Source organism: Ictidomys tridecemlineatus, chromosome 2, assembly GCF_052094955.1.
Source record: "Ictidomys tridecemlineatus isolate mIctTri1 chromosome 2, mIctTri1.hap1, whole genome shotgun sequence".
NCBI lineage: Eukaryota > Metazoa > Chordata > Mammalia > Rodentia > Sciuridae > Ictidomys > Ictidomys tridecemlineatus.
Genome location: NC_135478.1, coordinates 107,859,518 through 107,878,982, shown reverse-complemented (window position 1 = coordinate 107,878,982; position 19,465 = coordinate 107,859,518). Strand labels below are relative to the sequence as shown.

The 19,465-nt window shown below is 39.9% G+C and overlaps 1 protein-coding gene, 1 pseudogene and 1 gene segment (V, D, J or C); all 3 read left to right on the top strand.

The window, feature by feature from the left end:
* LOC101969513 (immunoglobulin lambda-1 light chain-like) overlaps positions 1–19,465 on the top strand; it is an 828,312-nt gene that overhangs the window by 750,789 nt on the left and 58,058 nt on the right. The gene's annotated exons all lie outside the window — the stretch shown is intronic.
* The window catches only part of LOC101960900 (immunoglobulin lambda-1 light chain-like), a 503,755-nt gene that overhangs the window by 431,000 nt on the left and 53,290 nt on the right, over positions 1–19,465 (top strand).
* Positions 3,813–4,548, top strand: LOC101962616 (carnosine N-methyltransferase-like; annotated as a pseudogene).

Below are 19,465 nucleotides of genomic sequence, written 5' to 3'. Positions count from 1 at the left end.
TAATCTACTGAACGTACTATCTGCAAATTCTTGGCTTTTGCAGGGCAGAATTGCACAGTGAGCCTTTATCAGATTATTCCTTATATTGGTCTAAATTAATGAATACATTGTTAATCCATTTATTAGTCCATAAAAAATTGTAACTAAAGCTATCAAGTGATATTTTAATTAAAACTATTGTGTGAAACATGTCTACCCTGAGAGGTAGCATTCTATAAATATTATTAAATAATTTAGCTGCCATCTTTTTAAGTATTAAACTGTATATGTCAAGTAGTTAAAATGAAATTGAGAGTTCAACTAAGGTATAAAAATTTTCCAAGCAATATTTTCAACTTTTTAATTTGCATATTTTACATTTTATATTTCTTATTTTACAAGTTGGAATACGTTTGAGTCTTTTTGTTTCTGTAAGTTTTCTTATGTCTTCTTTCACCATGTAAATGCATTTTTTAACAATTAATAATGCAATATTTTTAATGCTCTTGGATTATAATTTATTGAAATTTGATATACTATTTGTACTGAGACATAATTTGACCCAAAGTACTTTTGGTTTGCTTAGGTTTTTTTTCCAAAGTTTGAAAATACAAGGTATTTTTAAATGTAAACAGAATTATTCTATATTAACTACATACTCTTGTGTACTCTATTTGTGTAACTTTTATGCCCTGAAAATTTAAATAGTCATCCAAACTGGAATGTTTTAGAATATTCAATAAAATTAATAATTAATTTTAATATCAATGTTTTAAATTTCATGAATATATTTTGGTAAGAATAATAATATATACTACAAGTATTGTCAAAACATTAAAACTTTCTTCTATAAAACGTAAAATATGAGGCTAGGCTTATAGCTCACTGTTCGAGAACTTGCCTAGCATGTATAAAGCACTGGGTTTGATTCTCAGAACCACCTATAAGTAATAATAAAAAAGGTCTATTGACAACTAAATATATATAGATAATTAATTAATTTATATAATTAATATATATTTTATATAATTAATATGTATATAGATATAATATATAATTATTTATAAATGTTATAATTATAAATTCTTATAAATATAATAGTTATATAATTAATATATAATATACATTAAAATATATAATAATTTATTATATATATATATATAAATCATCTAATTCCAAGTCAGTTGGGATACATCAGTGTTAACTTTGGATATTTTGTGTTTTATATTTATGTTATGATGTTTAAAATGTACATATAACATTTAATATTTGTCAAAAAATATTAAATATAACATTTAATAGTTTGTTTTTAAAAGTAATTCCTAAGTTACAAAGTTTTATATGTATCCATACTTTTGAAATTATTTGTCATATATTGAAAATTCCATTCAACCTCCTTCCAAATACTGGAAACAAAGGTATAAAGCTCCATAATGGACAAGATCCTCTCAAAGATATATTTTGTTTTAAATATTTATTTTTTATTTATGGGTGGACACAATATCTTCAATCTATTTTCATGTGGTGCTAAGGATCGAACCCAGTGCCTCATGCATGCTTGGAGAGCTTTCTACCTCTTAGCCACGACCCCAGCCCTCAAAGACACATTTTTTAATGAGGCATTGAACCCAGAGGGGCTTTACCACTGAGTCATATCACCAAGCTTTTTTTTTTTTAATTTTTTTAGTTGTTGATTAAACTTATTTATTTATATGTGGTGCTGAGAATTGAATCCAGAGCCTCAGCACATGCTAGGCAAGCACTCTAACAACTGAAATGTTATAGCATTGAGTTCCCATATTAAAAGACTGAATGATTCCAAATAAATACGGTGGTGCTACACCTCAAGATCCTAGAGGAAAAAAAAAATTTAAAAAAAAACGCTAAATCTGGAGAGGTCAGAAAATAATTAAGATCAAAGCCAGAATTAATGAAAGTGTAAAACTACAAAAGATCAATGAGTTTTTTGGTCCTTTAAAAGATAAAAAGATTGATAAACTCTTAGTCAAATTAACCAAAAGAAAGAGAAAAAAGAGTCAAATCAACAAAATTATAGATGAAAAAGATATCACCACAGACAATTCTGAAATTCAGAGGATCATTAGAAACTGTTGTGAAAATTTATATCAATAAATTAGAAAATCTAGAATATATTGTCAAATGATGAGACACATATGACTGACCCGAATGAATCATGAGTATCTAGAAAATTTCAACAGATCAAGATCAAGCAATATAAATGAATAAGCAATTAAAGCCTTCTAACAAAGAAAACCTAGTACCAGCTGGATTCTCAGCTGAGTTTTGTGAGACTTTTAAAAAATATCTAATGCCATTTCTCCTCAAAATTTTCCATGAAATAGAAAAGGAAGGAACACTGTCAAATTCACTCTATAAGCCAGTGTCATCCTGAGACCAAAACCAGACAAAGATAGATCAGACCAATATTCATGATGAAAATTGATGTGAAAATCCAAAATAACAAACTGACATGCCACATTTAAAAATCACACTAGAAAGATAGTACAACATGATCAAGTGTGTTTTATTCCAGGAATGTAAGGGTGGTTCAACATATGCAAATCAATAAATGACATTCACCACATGAATTATGTGATTATTAAGTACAAGAATCATGTGATTATCCCAAGTGATGCAAGGAAACTATTCAAAAAAGTTCAGCACCCATTCATGTTGAAAACACTGGAGAAACCCTAGTGTTCAAAACACTAGGGATGGAAGGAAGTTATTACAATGATGTAAAGGCTATATATAACAAATTCAAGGCCTACATCATACTTAGGGAGAAAAACTGAAAACATTTCCTCTAAAGTCAGTAACAAGACAAGAGTATCCACTTTTACCGCTACTATACACTATAGTCCTTGAAACTCTCACTAGAACAATCCGCAAAAGAAGAAATTAAAGGGATACAAATAGGAAAAGAAGTCAAATTATCTCTGTTCCCTGTTGAAAAGATCCTATATTTAGAAGTCCCCAAAATACTCCACCAGAAGTCTTCTAAAGTTGATAAACAAATTCAACAAAGTAGCAGGATAAAAGGTCAACATACATAAATTAATTGCATTCCTCTTCTCCAGTAAAGAATCTGAGGAGAAAGAAATCAGGAAAAGTATCTCATTCACAATAGCCTCATAAATACTTGGGAATAGAAACTGGGGTTAGTAGTGCTAACCTAGCATGCATGAGGCACTGGGTTTGATCCTCAGCACCACATACAAATAAATAAATTACATTCATTTACTACAAAATATATTTTTAAAAAATACTTGGGAATAAATCTTATCCCAGCTAGCCAATCAACTTATACTGCACAGCTGCCAATTTACATATATCTTTGATGCCCAGGTACAGGCAGTGTCAGAGAATAGATGATTTGGTAAGACATTGGTATCAAACTTCATATACTACAAATATAACACTCAGTATTAGCTTGACAAATTGCAAGAATATTTTTGTCTTACATTCATGCAAATTTGTTAATTATATAATGAAAATATATATTTAAGCACTTTATTATTAATCCATATACTTGAAAGCAACTTCTATCACTCCTTGAAGGCCTGACAAGTTTAGTATCTGAAGACTTGTCAGAGCCCAGTGTGTTTGGAACCCTGAGGCTGGTGGGGGCGGGGCAGGCAGTCTGTTGAGGGAATGACTGCGACCAGCGCCATCTGGAGGAAACCAGCCGCCACGGTGCTTTCAGTAGCTAGGAGAGCAAGGCTGAGATGCCTAGGGCCAAGCAGGCAATCCAGCAACACTGCTGCCTCCCACTAACCCCCTCTCAGCTTCACAAGGGCTGCAGGATAGGCATGGGTGCCCTCCGTGAGAGTAAGAAAACTGCAAGTGAAGTTCTCTGCCTGGCTTTTTAGCTAATCATTAAAGAAATTTTGAGTTTTTCTAAAAGACAGATGGGATCCTACTAAAGAACTTATTCTGGTACCTGTTGCTGGACTAGGAAAACTGGACTGGAAATTAGCTGTGCTAGGTGATGCTTATCAAGGATAGGAATTCAGTGGTTTTTGTTGTTGTTTTTTTTCGTTGTTGTTGTTTTAGGCTCTTTTATCCCAACCTTGTTCTGAACAGATGTTCTAAAATTAATAAACATACATTTTATTTCTGGATCTATCTGTTTAGCAATAATGGGAGATCAGCAGATCAGATACCACCCATTTTTTCCCTGATATTGACCCCCATAGTCTTCTTCCTGGTTCTAAATTTTATTTGACAGCAGGAGATTTTCAGGAGGTTTATTCATAATTCAATAGGTGGCACTATATTGCCACCTGTTTCTGCATAGGCACAGCTCACAATGTGATTGACTATACTGATATAATATGGAAAACATTCAAGCCAGGTGAATTTTGATAAATCTTGGTCCTTTGCTGTACCACTTTGAAAATTTGGCAAAGAATTTTCCATAGAATTGACCTATGAGGATATAAACAATGTTGTTCTACAATATAGATTCCAGGTACAGGTGGACAAAGAATCCATATTGTCAACATAGTCTGTGAAGGATCTCTCTATGACAAAACACTACTATGAATGTGTCTTATTTGTGTTCCATAAGCCACAATAATGGTTTTAAGTTATATCACCCATAAAAGTTTAATAAGAACAAATGCTGAGATGAACAACTCAAAATCAACTATCAGTGATGACAGAACATAACCTCAAATCAGTGGTGCCCTCTTATTCCTAATAATATTTGGAAATAGTGTCTATTCACTTTAAAATACCTATTCTTTTGTTCATAAATAGAGTATGCAATGCAGATTTCCATTGCACAAGTAAAAATGGAGGAAATAACCTTCACATATACTTTTTCATTGAAGCCCACAATTATCTTTCACTTGGAAAAAAAATCTCCAGTGTCTTCATGAAGCTGATCATCATTATTAATGACTGATTGTATTGAAGTTCATAATAATCTCCTTTCTATTTTCATATGCACTTCATATGCTATTTTTGGAAGTCTAAGGTTCTGTTACTTTCAATGTGTGAAATTGGCATTTTGTTTGCTTTCTTCCTGAACAATCTACATATAAAATATGTATTTATTTATTTTTCTTCCAAATTAGTTAACTATATTTTTTTGGTTCGGTTGAATTAAGAGAAGAATCAGCTATTTCATTTTTATGAAATGTTAAACTTAATCAGTAAAATATAATTGGGTAATTAAGTCTTTATGCACATTAAGTGGAACACATTATGAAAGCACACTCATCATGGATCACTTTGAAATGTATGGGATATCAACATTCTAAGCAAGAAACAAAAGTCTTTTTAAAAGTAGCACTACAAGAGTAGAAAATAAACATCTGTCCATTTGAAATGTATGATTTCAAACTAGAAATGAATACCGTTTGTCAGGGTGATGTTTATAATAATATATTTTTTTGGTTTTGGATTACGAGGATTATGAAAGGAAACACTTTTTTTGGTTAATCATATACTAGTAAAAACTGTCATAATGTTATTAATGTGGAAAATCTTGACTATGAAATTCAGGGATAAATTATCACCTGTGATGTGTCCTTAAGATGAAGGCATTCATGTAATTTCATATTAACCCAATTTTGTTCCTTGATCCATTAGAGCGTAAACATTACATATGCTGCCATAAATTACTACCTCTAGCAGATCTTTATTAAGGGAGTTTTCCTTTCTCTTTCTTCCTTTCTTTCTTTTTTTTCATTTTAATGTTTGTTATTCTGTTTTCAATCTCTTGGAGAGCAAAGATGAATAATGTTTTAACCTTTTCTTGGAGAAAAGAAAGAACTTTTATTGAATGTTTTCACAGATGATTATGATTGCTTTAAATTATCTCTTTGGCAGTTTGGATTAGAGGGACTTCATATGCTGATAAACGTAAGCATCATGGTTTTGATTAGACCTGAGGACGGATTTGGCATACAGTGAGGGAGCACTTTTATCTTTATGCCTGGTATGTAGGGTAGGATTCCATTGAGCTAATTTGACTTGTCAAGTTAGAGAAACCTGAAACCTGAGGTTTCTCAAAACAAATTAAAACTATGATGTTTTTGTGTCCCTCAGTACTTGGCAGGCATATATTTGGTAGGAATTCTCATCATTTATATGAAAAACTTGAAATTAACTGCAAAACAGAAAAAAATTATTTTAAGAAAAAAATTAAGGAGCATAAATATTTAAAAACATCCATTGAACAGCAAACGATGCATACTTTTTTGAATAATTTTAAAAATGCATTTATTTGCTCACTTCAGTTTTCACAACTTGTATCAAAACAAAAGATCTTTTTTATCACAAAGGCAAAAACAGAGCAAAACTGATGGATCATTTTTGTTACCTTATTTTTTTTATTATCAGGTTTTATCCTTTAATAATGTTACTTACATTTCCAAATTATAGAATATATTTTATTTAACTCCAAAGTTAGATAGTTTATTTGTTTTAATTTCTCCCTCATGAGTGTTGATTTTAAATGTTCTATAAATATTTGCATCACTTTTATTGTAGCTTTTTCTGTTAAGATATTAAAAACTCAAAAATGTGATGTTAATCCTTAATATTAGAGTCATTGGAAGATTTATTTAATTCTTTATTTCTTAAGTTTAATCCTAGCTGCTAAACTATGTAAACCTTAATATTTTTATCTTAAGTTAGCTCTAACCACAAATGAATAGTTTTCAAAAGTATCAGGTGTTGATTTGGGGTGGCAGGACCATTCTGTCCTGGTATTTTCTAGGCCAGGGCATAGGCAAAAAAAGACAACCTGACCAAAAGGAAAATTAGGGCAGACATCTGTTCAGTGTTCATGATCCCTGGATTCTATGAGTGGTGATTCTCCACCCCTTGACTTAAGCCAGTATGTCAAAGGACATAACTTATTAAGGCTGTGTTAACCATGTTTATACTTACTGCATAGGTAAGTTCCTCCTCCCAGAATCTGGATGTCATAGCAGCATCAAATCTAGTGAGACAACTAGAAAAGATAAACACTCATTATAGAGTGGAAAATTCAAAGAAGTTGGCTGTAGTTCTGCTTGAACACATCCTGGGGATGGCTCTAGAACTAGGACCAGATCCCTGCAACATAAAGCCATCTACTCAGAACATAGAGACCCTCTTCTAGCCTATGCATATAATAAAACCATCACTGCCCTTGTGTGCATCTGAGTGTTTGCATATATGTATATGTGTGCATATTTATAATGTGTGTGCCCAGCTGTGCCTCCTATCCTGGCCCCATGCCTTCCCCGATCCCAGATGACCTATACAAAACCTGCTACAACAAGACCAATACCTACCTTTAGCATACCCAGGTAATTTTCTTAGTTTGATAGAAATGTTCTCAGTTATCCTGGCAATAGAGTCTCCTTGGGCCTCAGATATATCTACTGTGAAATTGGAAGACTTGTATGGCTTTCTAATTTTTTTCAAATTAAATGATATAATAACAGAAAGGGTCTCATTAATTAAAAAAAGGCTCAGCCTGGATCTTTGTGAGTGAGACGGTTCTTGGAGTCATGTCCTTCCTATCGAGAAATGTGGAAAATTAGATCAACAAACAGTTATTTTTCTGTGTGATGGGAGAACACTTCCCCCAGAGAGAAGAGAAGGAAGTCCCCAGTTTGAAGAAAGTACACACTGAGTTGATGGGGAAGTCCTCCACTATGCACTGCAAATGTGGGTGGTGGGGTAAAATACTTATAGCAGACTTGATAATGAGGAGGAAGAAGAAGATGTTGATGGTGATGGTGATATACACATGGATGGACTGCTGTGCCAGGGCATCAGGGGTTCTGATGACATTGCTGCTACTGCTATTGGAGCAGAGGAAAGCATCAGTCTTGATTCCTACATAAAATGTGAAGGCAGTAAATGCCCCAAAATGTGTCACAAAAATTTCTGTGACCCTGGACACTTTACGGAAGAGCTACACTTTATTCAATAGGCTCCACTTTCTAACAAAACACAAGGCTGAGAGACATCTTTTTATACTAAGACTCAGTTACAGGAACTACACCAGTGTCCCTCCATGCATAGGACAAAAGCTTCCTCTCTGTGCTGTGCAGGACAGGGTGCAGCTGGCTCAGTGAGGCAGCACTCCTGTCCACATTATTCCAGGTGAGAGAGGCTTTTGGTGTCATCTAGAGGGAATGACAAGCTCTTGGTCTCCTCCATCAATGGATAGAAGCAGAGGTTACTACTCCAGGTCAGAGGATATAGCTACCCAGAAGAGAAAGAGAGGAGACCAGCATGTGGGTTCAGAACAGAAGATTAAGGGTCAGGCACTGAACTGGAAGTCAGGACAATCCATCCTATGCCCTGGGCTACTGTAACCCAGGTCTGAGGGCCAAATCTCTATGTCTCTCCAGGACATTTAAAGAAGCTCAGGACATAGAACAAGACTTACCTATTGCAGGTGCTAGAGGAACCAGGCCTCAGGTATCAGCCTGAGTAGATTTTGTAGGGTGAGAATCACTCAGCAGACAAAGCTGTGGTGCAGACACCTTAAAAGAGATCTCTGGAAGGTGGGTGTATAAATATCCCTTCATCAAAGAGGATCTTTTTACTTAAGCAAGTTCAGGCCCATGATCATACCTGAGGCCCTGAGGCAAGTGAGATTGTAGAGCACTCTGCAGAGTCTCCTCAAGGAGGCTGTGCATGCTGCATCCAGGGAAGGGGCCCAAGTATCCCCTCCCCCATCTGTTACTGAACATGATCTAAGAGCCTTAAGGGATGATGTGAGTGGACATGGGAGAAGAGGCCAGGGATGAGTGGGAAGGCATCTCTGCAAGTTCTTAGGATGAAAGGGTAATACCTGGAACATTATCATTATCTTCCTCATTATCACATCTGCTACAACTATTTTAATCCACCACCCACATTTGCAGTGCATAGCGGAAGACTTCCCCATTAACTCAGTGTGTCCTTTCTTCAATCTAGGGACTTCCTTCTCTTCTCTCTGGGAGAAGTGTTCTCCCACCACATAGAAAAAAACAAATGATTGTTGATCCCATTTTCCACATTTCTCCAGAGGAAGGACAAGACTCCAAGAATCACCTCAATCACTGAGATTCAGGCTGAGCCTTTTTTCAATTAATGAGATGCTTTCTATTATTATATCATTTAATTTGAAAAAAAAGTGATAATGAGGGCTCCTAGGGCCTGTGTCCTTCCTCCACTATGACTGCAGGGATTCATGCCTAATCCTAGGGCACCACTGCTCATGATCCATAAGTTCTTCCAGGTATTACCCTTCCATCCTAAGAACTTGCAGAGATGGCTTCCCACTCATCCTTGGCCTCTCCTCCCATGTCCACTCACATCATCCCTTAAGACTCTTTGATCATGTTCAGTAACAGGTTGGCAAGGGGACACTTGGGCCCCTTCCCTGGATGGAACATGCACAGCCTCCTTGAGGAGACTCTGCAGAGAGCTCTACAATCTCACTTGCCTCAGGGCCTCAGGTGTGATCATGGGCCTGAACTTACTTAAGTGAAAGGATCCTCTTTTCTGAAGGGATCTATATCCACCCACCTTCCAGAGATCATCCATGTACAACTGTGAGCCCACAACCTTCAAAGAGACCACAGGGATTTTAGGTTTTTTTCTCAAGCATCTCTGGCTTATGGAACTTGTAACAAAATTATATAAATTATTTTGCAAAAAGAAAAAGTAAGAATAAATTCTTAATGGCAGTTGCTAATTTATTGTGGAAAGGGGGTGTCATAGAAGAGAGAGAATATCATGTTGAATGACACTGCAAGGTATGATAAGTCCACACATTCAGGTGGTTCTTTATCAAATAAAAGGTCATGTATGAAATGATTTAGCAATAATTCTAATGACATTCTAATTAAATGACCAGGATGGGAGCAAACTTCATCTGAAGTCCCAGAGAGGAGAAGGAGGTGGAAGGCTTGGATCAGTGGTTCACCTTTTGCTGTCATGTGTCCTGAATGATCTCAGAGGGTTGCAGCTCAGCCCTTGGCCAGGATCCTGGAAGGTCAACAGCCATGCTTAACTAGGCTCAGGAAATACCAAAGCCCAAAGGAAATAGAAAGATGGTCACAGGTCAAACTCTGGAAGGTTACTATGGTGAGGGGCCTTGGGGTCCAAGGGTAAGTTTCTGCTGAGAGCAGGGGGGAAGAAGTTGGGGTTCTATTCCTCCTCTTTATTCTCCTGTACTACCTCATTTTTGGTTAGAATGTTAACCAATAACCCTCAATGGAAAAAAATTCAAAAAAAACAAAATACTTACTGTCCAAAAGGACCTGTGAAAGACCTATATGAGAACAGCTGTATTATAGGTTTCAAAACAGAGCTTGGGACATCGATATCATTGCCTGGACCCCTCTCTGTTCACCTTCTCATTCTTTGTGTAAGTGAACTTCTGTGTGTTATCCCTAGGTACAGCCTTCAAAGTATCCTGAGCTGGGTCTGATTCAAACATTATGCTCAATCTAGACACAGTCTAATTGGGGCTACTCAGAATGGATCCTTCATCTTGAGGCCATCTCTCCTCTCCTCTCTTGCAGGATCTTTGGCCTCCTAAGAGCTCCTACAGATGTTCTCAGTTTCAGTGCCCTTGGAACTGACAGCCATACTCCCATGCTCTGGTGATGCACTGTCCAAAGATTACACCCACTGGAACCAGCATATGCCATGTCAGATCTCTGCTCAAATGACATGAAAAGTGAGCAGCCCTCACATGTCCCTGAGAGATACTTTGGCACCAGCTAGGAGACAATAGCCACCCTGTCTGTCAATGCAGCACATGTCAAAGATGGAGCTGTTATGCTTAGTCATGGGTCAGCAAAGGTACTCACCTCACACTGACACACACAGGTGAGAAATGAGACCCAAACTCCTTCCCTGTCATCTGTCACTTTTTGCCAGCACCATAAGGAAGGAGAGAAAGCCATGAGCAAAATGGGCTCAGCTCACCCAGATCAGAGGAAAGACTGACCTCTCCTCACAGCTTTCTAGCCAGGCTCTGCAGGGGTGGTGGGGATGGGGGGAAGGATTCATGCTTGGCAGCACCAGCCTGACCTGCTGCTTTCCAGCCCAAAATTTGAGAAGTGGGGTTATGGTCAAAGTGGAAGTATAATCAGAGTGATTCTTATGTGTTACAGTCATGGTCCCTAGATTTCTGTAAGATATGACTGTCCACTCCTTGGTCCATTTCAGCAGATAAAAGATATAAAATATTTGTAAAGCATTGCTGATCATGTGTTCAGTTATTGGAAAGCTATGGACATCCTTCCAGCACTAGGTTCTCACAGACAGTATTGACAAAGACAGAAGGGTGGGATGTTCAGATGAACATTTCTTTGATCAGTACACAGACTATGGCCATCCCTGCAACTGTGTGTATCTGATTGTGTGTATGTATCCAACATTCCCCATAATTAAGTCATTTAAAAAACTCCTCTCTGATTCCAGTATTAATCTTTTCACAGATGGAGAAACTGTGGTTCAGAGAGCTGGAGGAACCTCCCTGCATTCAGAACTTAAATGGGGCTGACAGCAGAAGCACATATCTGGTCTTCAAACCCCAGAGTCCCTGTTCTTCTCAATTATCCTGTGCCTTCTCATTATGCTTTCAAGTCCAGGATGCCAGTCTCTTCTCTTAGTTCTAGAGGTTCTTGTTTGTAACATGTCATGGAAGGAGTAGAATAAATATCCCCTTCCCTAGCTAATGGAGCAAAGTGCACTTGGATAAAGGAAGAAAGGTTTATGACAAGAGGGTCCAGAAGGCCTGAGAGAGGAGAGGAGATGGGTGGGGTGACAGGGCATGGATGGCCAGAAAGGACAGCTCTGAGGTGAGTCTCCTGGAAAGATACTTGATAGACTTTCTTTCTTTGGGAGACTTAAAAAAGATATCTATCTCTCTCTCTCTCTCTCTCTCTCTCTCTCTCTCTCTCTCTCTCTCTCTCTCTCTCTCTCCCCCCTCTCTCTCTTATCTATCTTTATACTTTGATAGAGAGAAACATACAATTGATGGCCAGGGAAGGTAAACCACATGGACACAGGCAAAGGAGAAGTGAAGTCAAAACCTCTGTGCCTTTCCTCTTTCTCCTCAGGGACTTGGAGTTACATCCCCACATCCCTCTCCAGAACCCTGATACCCATGATTTTTCTCCTTGAAAACCCCCTTATTATGCAACTCTGCTCCCAGGACATTCCTAAGGAGAAGAAACTTGGGGCATAATTGAAGTCATTTTGACAACACATTGTTATGGTTCTTCAATATCAGTCAGTGGGAACAAGACTGTGAGAGACGAGAGCAGCCCAGGGAAAAATATGCTCTAGGGAAAATGGTTGGGCTGAGATGATCATGTGTCCCAGAGGCCCATTAAGCCTTGGGATCCATCTGGATTTCTGTTTGTTGAAGGGACACTGATGGAGGTTTCCATGGGTGGAAATGAATGTTGGCTGCTGTGAGTATGGCAGTGCCTGCTCACCACAGAGTGAAGCAGGATCCTGTCTAAACTGAGGATTGCCAACCAAGAAGGGAGAAATAAGCTCAAAGCAAAGACGGATTATATTCAGGTACAGAACAGATTTGCACATCAGGAAATAGAGTTTCAATTAGAAAGCCAGCAGGTGTTCCATCAAGGTAAAGGCAGACTGAGGTATTAAAGAAAAAAACAGTGATCAACAGGTGAAGTAACTTGTTTTTAACAAACTTCAATATATCATTGCATTAACTAAGTTGTTTTGGAAGAATTTGGATTGGTTATGAGGTCTGTCCATACATTAAGCTACACATGCTTGTTTGTTAGGGGGATATCACCAGGGGGATTATCAGCAAGCTCTTAAACTCTTAAGAAAGCATTGGCACAAGTCTTGGGAATAGAATCTGTTACAGTTGGTAGTCTCGTGAGCACATATTTTTTCCAAAAAATATTTTTTATCCAGACATTCAATCATGGCTCTTTGTCTGTAAACAAAAGGGCGGCCTGTCAAACTCTGACCTCTAAGTCTTACACAGTCTCTATCTTGACCAGAGTGCAGTCATTTTAAATTTTCCAGGATCCAGCAGGAAAGAGTTGGCCCTCAAAAGAGACAGGACAGGTGACTCGATCCCAGGAGTGATTACAGAGTAATGTCCAGAAGGAAAGGGTGTGTATGTCAGCAAGGTTGTGGGCAGGACCACAGGGAGCATAGTTTGGCCTCTCCTGCTGTTATAGATTCTAGAATACTATTTCCTCATACTAGGAACCATATCCTAGTACATATAATTAGTCAACACACATTGTTCTCCAAGTTTTTTCCCATGACATTTTTTATGTATGTCTGTGTTTGAGTGTGTGAGTGTACACACATCCTCATGTGCATTATGAGGAGTTACCAAAGAGGAAGAACTCAACTCATGATGAGTGGGGATCCCCAAAAATATTGCTGAAATGAATTGAAGGAAACACCACTTAAGGCATAGAGATTTGTTTAGGAAAGTGAAAAATAAACATGCAAGAGGGGATAGGGGCCATCTGGAGAGTAAACAACACTTTGGGGGTTCTTAAACTCTTCTTTTAAAGAAAACTTAAAGAGAGGTAGGCATGGGAAGAGATGTGGGGACAATATCCTCTGTTGATCCCATCACAATTTATGGTGTAGGGAAATTCTCAAGATCATTAGGCTAATTTGGTCTCTGATATATGAATAGTAGATAACATTGTAAAGTCCCTTATATTGAAGCTTCCTGGAAAAGCACCTTCTATCTTAGATTTTTTATCTCCCTTTGTTGCAGCTATTCTAAAAAAGGTTGTACTTATGGGTGAAATAACAGTGCATATGGAAATTTTCAAAAGTGGGTGCATTTTCATTAACTTTAAAATTGTGAGTGAAGATTTGAAGATTTATTAGGAATTTGAGAGTGGCAGCCCTGGGGGAACCATCTTGGTAAGTGGCAGGCCTAGGAGACAGAACTGGCTTGGGATTGAAATGATGAAGAGCAGCTCAAGCCTTTCAATCAATATTATATTTCCTTGTCTTTCCTTTAGTTTCCTTTGTGCCAATCATTTATTCATAGTTTATCCATGTGTAGGTAGGTGTTTTTCTTTAATTTTTTTATTGGTTGTTCAAAACATTACAAAGCTCTTGACATATCAAATTTCATACATTAGATTCAAGTGGGTTATGAACTCCCATTTTTACCCCAAATACAGATTGCAGAATCACATCGGTTACACATCCACATTTTTACATAATGCCATATTAGTAACTGTTGTATTCTGCTACCTTTCCTATCCTCTACTATCCCCCCTCCCCTGCCCTCCCATCTTCTCTCTCTACCCCATCTACTGTAATTCATTTCTCTCCTTGGCATGGAGGAAGAGCAGGAGGAAAAGATTAACATTAAACAGACACATGAGGTGGGAGGGAAAGGGAGAGAAAAAGGAAATTCCATGGAAATGGAAGGAGACCCTCATTGTTATACAAAATTACATATAAGAGGTTGTGAGGGGAATGGGAAAATAAACTAGGTAGGTGTTTTTAATGACAATGACATTGTACTGCTACCAAGATCTATGCAATCAGCACAATCTGACATCCTACTTATGAAAGTTTCAGAAACACAGTTTTAGAAAGACCAGCATTGAAAACTAAACAACTGATGAGCCATCAATCCTTGGCTTCACAATAGGGTCAGCATTCCTCCAATGAGAAAAGTAGACTTCCTTTCAGCATGTGGATTTTCATCCAAAAGAGCCCAGGCCTTGTAGATGCCATAAGGATTGTTCTATGTGGCCTACAAGATGGCTAACTTTACACACAGGCAGTATCCCTGAGTGAAGTTTCATTAACAGGGAGAAGATAAAGACAATGGGAACATCAATTCCCAGCTATACAAGGAAATCCAGAGATGTCACAGAGGAAATACACCAGAGTCAAAGGGTAAATGGGGAAACATGGAGCACTCTCCAGAAAATGGGCCTCCTATTTATACCAAGTGATAAGATGGTGGGCATGGGGCAGAAACCTCCTATTTTGCTGGTATTTCCCATCAGAGACCAATGACCTCATTCTCAAAAGCCCTGGATCTCAAGAAAAAAAGATTTTAGAATTTAAAGCTAACTAAAAAAAAGCTGTTGAGGAAGACTGTTGCTTTCTGGCTGCTGCTGTGGCTTCCCAGCTCCTCCCTGAATATATAGGGCTCAATAGTGAATGGTCAAATAGCTCCCATCTCCTGCCACCATTGCAGCTTAAGAAGCAAGGAGGGCACAGTGGCAGGAGCAGCTGCAGGTGAGTTTGGTGGCAGGGTGTTAATCATTGGAAATACCATAAGGCAAAAGGGAAATCTGAGCTGCAGTGAGGAAAGATTCAGAGTGTTTCAGGCTTGTGAGTTCCTCCTCTGGGAGAGCTGGGATATGGGCTTGAGAAAGGGATAGTCTTTTCTCATGTCTTTAACACAACCTGGAACAGGTAATGGGGCACCGTCTCTTCTTTTCCCTGAGAACTTGATATCCAGAGAATGGGGAGATTTTATGAGCCTATGATAGTAGTACCTAGGAAAGAGATATCCTCATATGACCTGAGTTGGCCCATCTCTGGAATTCCAGAAGGAAGGGCATCTGCTCCCCATTGAAACCTGGGAACATAGAAGGAGCTTCTGATAAATGACAGCAGGCCAAGTCCTGCCTCTCCAGTGGGAAGGATGTGCTCAATTCAGGTGTGACCCAATAAAACTCAAAGCACAGGCTCAGCTGTGATGGCTGTGACTTCCTGTGAGCCTTGTGTTATCACTCCACCAAAAATATCTTTTCCAGCGTTTGAACAAAGCTGCCACATTGTCTGCACTTTCTTCCACAGTACCTTGGTTAATGATTTTAGGAGTTAACTTGTAGGATACTTACCAAAGGACAAATTGTCAGGGGGCAAATTTTTAAAAAGAGACACAGAAATTTCCTCTAGATCCACTGTCTGCATTCCTACTGATATAGGAATGGGGACACTCATAAGAGAAAATCATGCTTTGCTCAAAAAAGCGGTGAAAAAATCACACTTGGGTTATAGTAGCTACAAATTTCTTATCCAACTAATGAGAAAATAAGTCAGGTAGACTATTTGTATGGGAAAATTCCTGACTCCTAAATAATCCTTCAAGTTTTCCTTCAGGTTAAAGATCGCAAACAGTTTGGGCACCAACTGCGTCTCAGGGGCTAAACCTGACCTTCTTCCTGCAGGCTGCCCAGGGATCCCTGCCCTTTTTCTTGAGCTCCTGCTTTGATCTTACCAGGTCCTTGATGGTTGTGTCTAGGTCCTGGTCGCTGTCCAACAAGCTCCTCCTGTCCTCAGAGCTGTCCCTCTACCCAGAGGTCTTGACAAATGCAAATGTCACTGAGCATCAAAGGTCTCCAGAGGACAGGCTGGCTCCTGGCCTGGCACTCCTTTCCTGGAGACTCTGCTTTTCCCTGGCTGGATGGGTCCTGCCCACTGCATCCAGGCTGAGCATGACCTGGCTACAATTGCCATCCTGGGCACTTTCTTTCATCTCTTTTGTTTTCTTGGGTGTGGACAACCTCACAGCACGAGTACCACCTCTTCATTTCCTTTTGCAGCTCTGTGGTATGTCTGGGGTTTCATAGAAAGGGACCTTGGGAACACCAGTCTGATTGCTGGGGCCCAGTGGGAAGAGTAGGCCTGGGTTAGGCTGTGAGAGCTTTTGGCTCTGGCCAGCAGGCTTCCTGACTGTGCCTTTGGAACCAAAATCATCCAGATCTCCTGCTCTATGCTGTCACAACTGTCCACAGAGCTGCTGTCCCCATTAGAGTGGGATGGCACATTGGGGGAGCAGAAGTGTGGGCTCACAAATACAGGCCCATTGCTGCCCTCCACAAGTGGTCTTGGAAATATCCCGGTTTGCTTCAGTGCACATCAGCTCAGCAGATGTGTCTGCCCAGCCAAGGACCCTTCCATAGGCTCCATCCTGGTGGTGGTGCTTGATGGAGGTGCAGCAGCTGTGGCATCCTTGGGTGGCTTGGAGAGGTGGTAAGAGTCTAAGTCCTTTGGGCTGAGGTCTGTGCCCCTGGGGACTTCTGTGTCCCTCTTGCTGGGTGTTCTCCTGGGGGCTTCAGGAAAGGCAATTTTCAGTGAGCTGCCCAGGCTGCTGGCAACTTTCAGCCTCTTCTTGCTGAGCTGGGATCTTGGTGGCAGATCCCTGCTGGCTCCTTCCTGGTCTTCTCCAACTGACACAGCTGGATGGCCTCCTGGATGCCATCATCAATGCTGGAGTGAGAGACCTTGTGCTGGGGGGCCAGGGTCCTGGAGCTGATGCCCCTCCCTCCAGCTCCACAGATCCTCTTGTCTGTGCCACTGCTCTGTGCTGCCTGGGGCTTGGGTGCAGCAGGCCTTGTGCTGCCCAGGTTCTCAGGCTCTGTGATGACCTTAGGCCTGAGGCTGTTGGGTGCTGTGCTCACCTTTGCTGACCTGAAAGGCCTGTGGAATACAAATTCCTTCCAGGCTCCATCAGACTGTGGCAGGGCAGCATCCTGACAGGGGGCTCCTGGGTGGATTTCAGTGTGGATTGGGCAGAAGTTTCGAGTCTGTTTTCTTATCCACGGACCTGTCACACTTTTGGTTTTCATTTTATCTTTTCTCATTCAGAAACTCATCTATTTCTGCCCAGATGCTCTGATCAAAGAAGTCCTCGCTGCTCATCCTGACTGGGGAGGCCAAGCCCTGTTTCCTGCAGGCCTCCATGGGGCTGCCAGGAACATCACCTGACACCGGGGTAAGTTTAGGGGGACACAAGGCAGGCAGGGTGTCACTATGTGGAGGATCTCTTTTGCATCTTCTGTCCCCACCTGCAGCCCTGCCAGGCTGGGCTCCATTGAGCATGGGCTGTTGTTCTAAGGAGAGAAAGAACCAGAATCCTTGTACATAGTCCTGTAGATATGGATACTAACATGATGCTTTTATTTAACAGATGTGTCCTGGTGAATATGATTTTTGTAGTTTCTTTTGTAAATTAGTTAAAGTGCTGTAAAAAATATTTTTAGAAAATGTTGTCTTTTGATTTTGAAGGGTGTTTCTAATTTCAGCTTTCTGTGGTTCGCTCAGGAGCCATTGATGAGCCCAGAGTTTGCTATTTTCCTTCACAGTGAGGGTCACCCTGGCTGGAACTCTGGCCAGTTGCTGGTTCAGATGTTCAAGCCTGAGGAGGCAGTGGCCACCCTCTGGGAAGCCCTAAAATGCCTTAGTGTCTGTCAGAAGCTCCCAGAACAATGGTTTTAATAAAGGACACACTGGTCCCTAGCAGCCAGAGAAGTTCCTCTGAAAATTGTAATCACAGCCTTGGATTAGTAAAATGTTTCTAAACACAGTGGCTAGCAAGCAAACTGACCAGCCAGTGTGTGCCTCTTGAGATATCACTGAGACAGTGGCTCTCTCTGCAGCCCAGTCCCCCTGTGTCCAGTCTCCTGCAATCACTAGGTGATTCTAACATCTACTTAAACCTCTTTTTGTAAGAGAGCTGCTGTTCTCTTTTGATCATGATTCTAAGAGATCACAATGCATGTGGGTTTTAACTGTCCTTTTCTTGATGTGTGCACACAAGTGAATAAGTACAGCAATTAGGTGGTTTGTTCCACAAGCAACTTGGCCAGAGCTCAGTGCTGGTGACAAGCCTGGCATATCTCCATATCTGCCATCCAGGAACTGCACCGTAGTCAGGGGTCTGACCGTTGACAGAGCCAGTACTGTCAATGCCTCCTGCAGCCCATCTCCTTGGGCAGAAGGGTGCTGGTTGTAGACCATGGCCAGGTGTTGCTGCCTTGGTTTTCTTACCTTCCACCCTGTGATACTAAGTTATCCGTGGTCACTGTGGGAACAAGGTGTGCTGGCCACCTATATCACCCCATGTTCTGCAACTCTGATTCAGCTGTGAGGCAGAGTCTACCTTGTAGCCAGAGGATGTTGTTGGTATTCTAATGTGGATGTGAGTCTTGTACACCTCCTGCACCCCTGAGTATAAACCAAAACCCAATTCTGTGCCAAAGTGCAGACCCCTGCCCACAGTGAGCATCGGCTGGGTGAAGGTATGGTCCTGAGTATCCCAATGTGCCTGTGATAGTTTCCTTGTGGTGCATTCACTTGCTTAAATGCTTATGAGAAAAACAGTTCCATGTAATCCATGTTCTTTTATTAAATTTTTTGAAGAGTACTTTTAACTCTTGGAAACAAAAATCTGCTTTTTTCCATAAGCACTTTTTTTAAATGAATAAATCAAACATCACACACAGACACACAAAGGATCACAAACAGGCCACTTTAGTTGATTAAAATCTGGAGTATTTCTGCTGCTAGACTCTAAGCAGCCAAAGGGCACAGATCTTGCCACCCTCCCAGGCCCTGAGCCACCCAGGGTTTACTTGGGGCAGTGCCCCAACAGTAAGATGACCTGGCTGAGTATTATATATATATATATACCCTTGCTGAGCCCACATGTGTTTCCTTGCTTAGT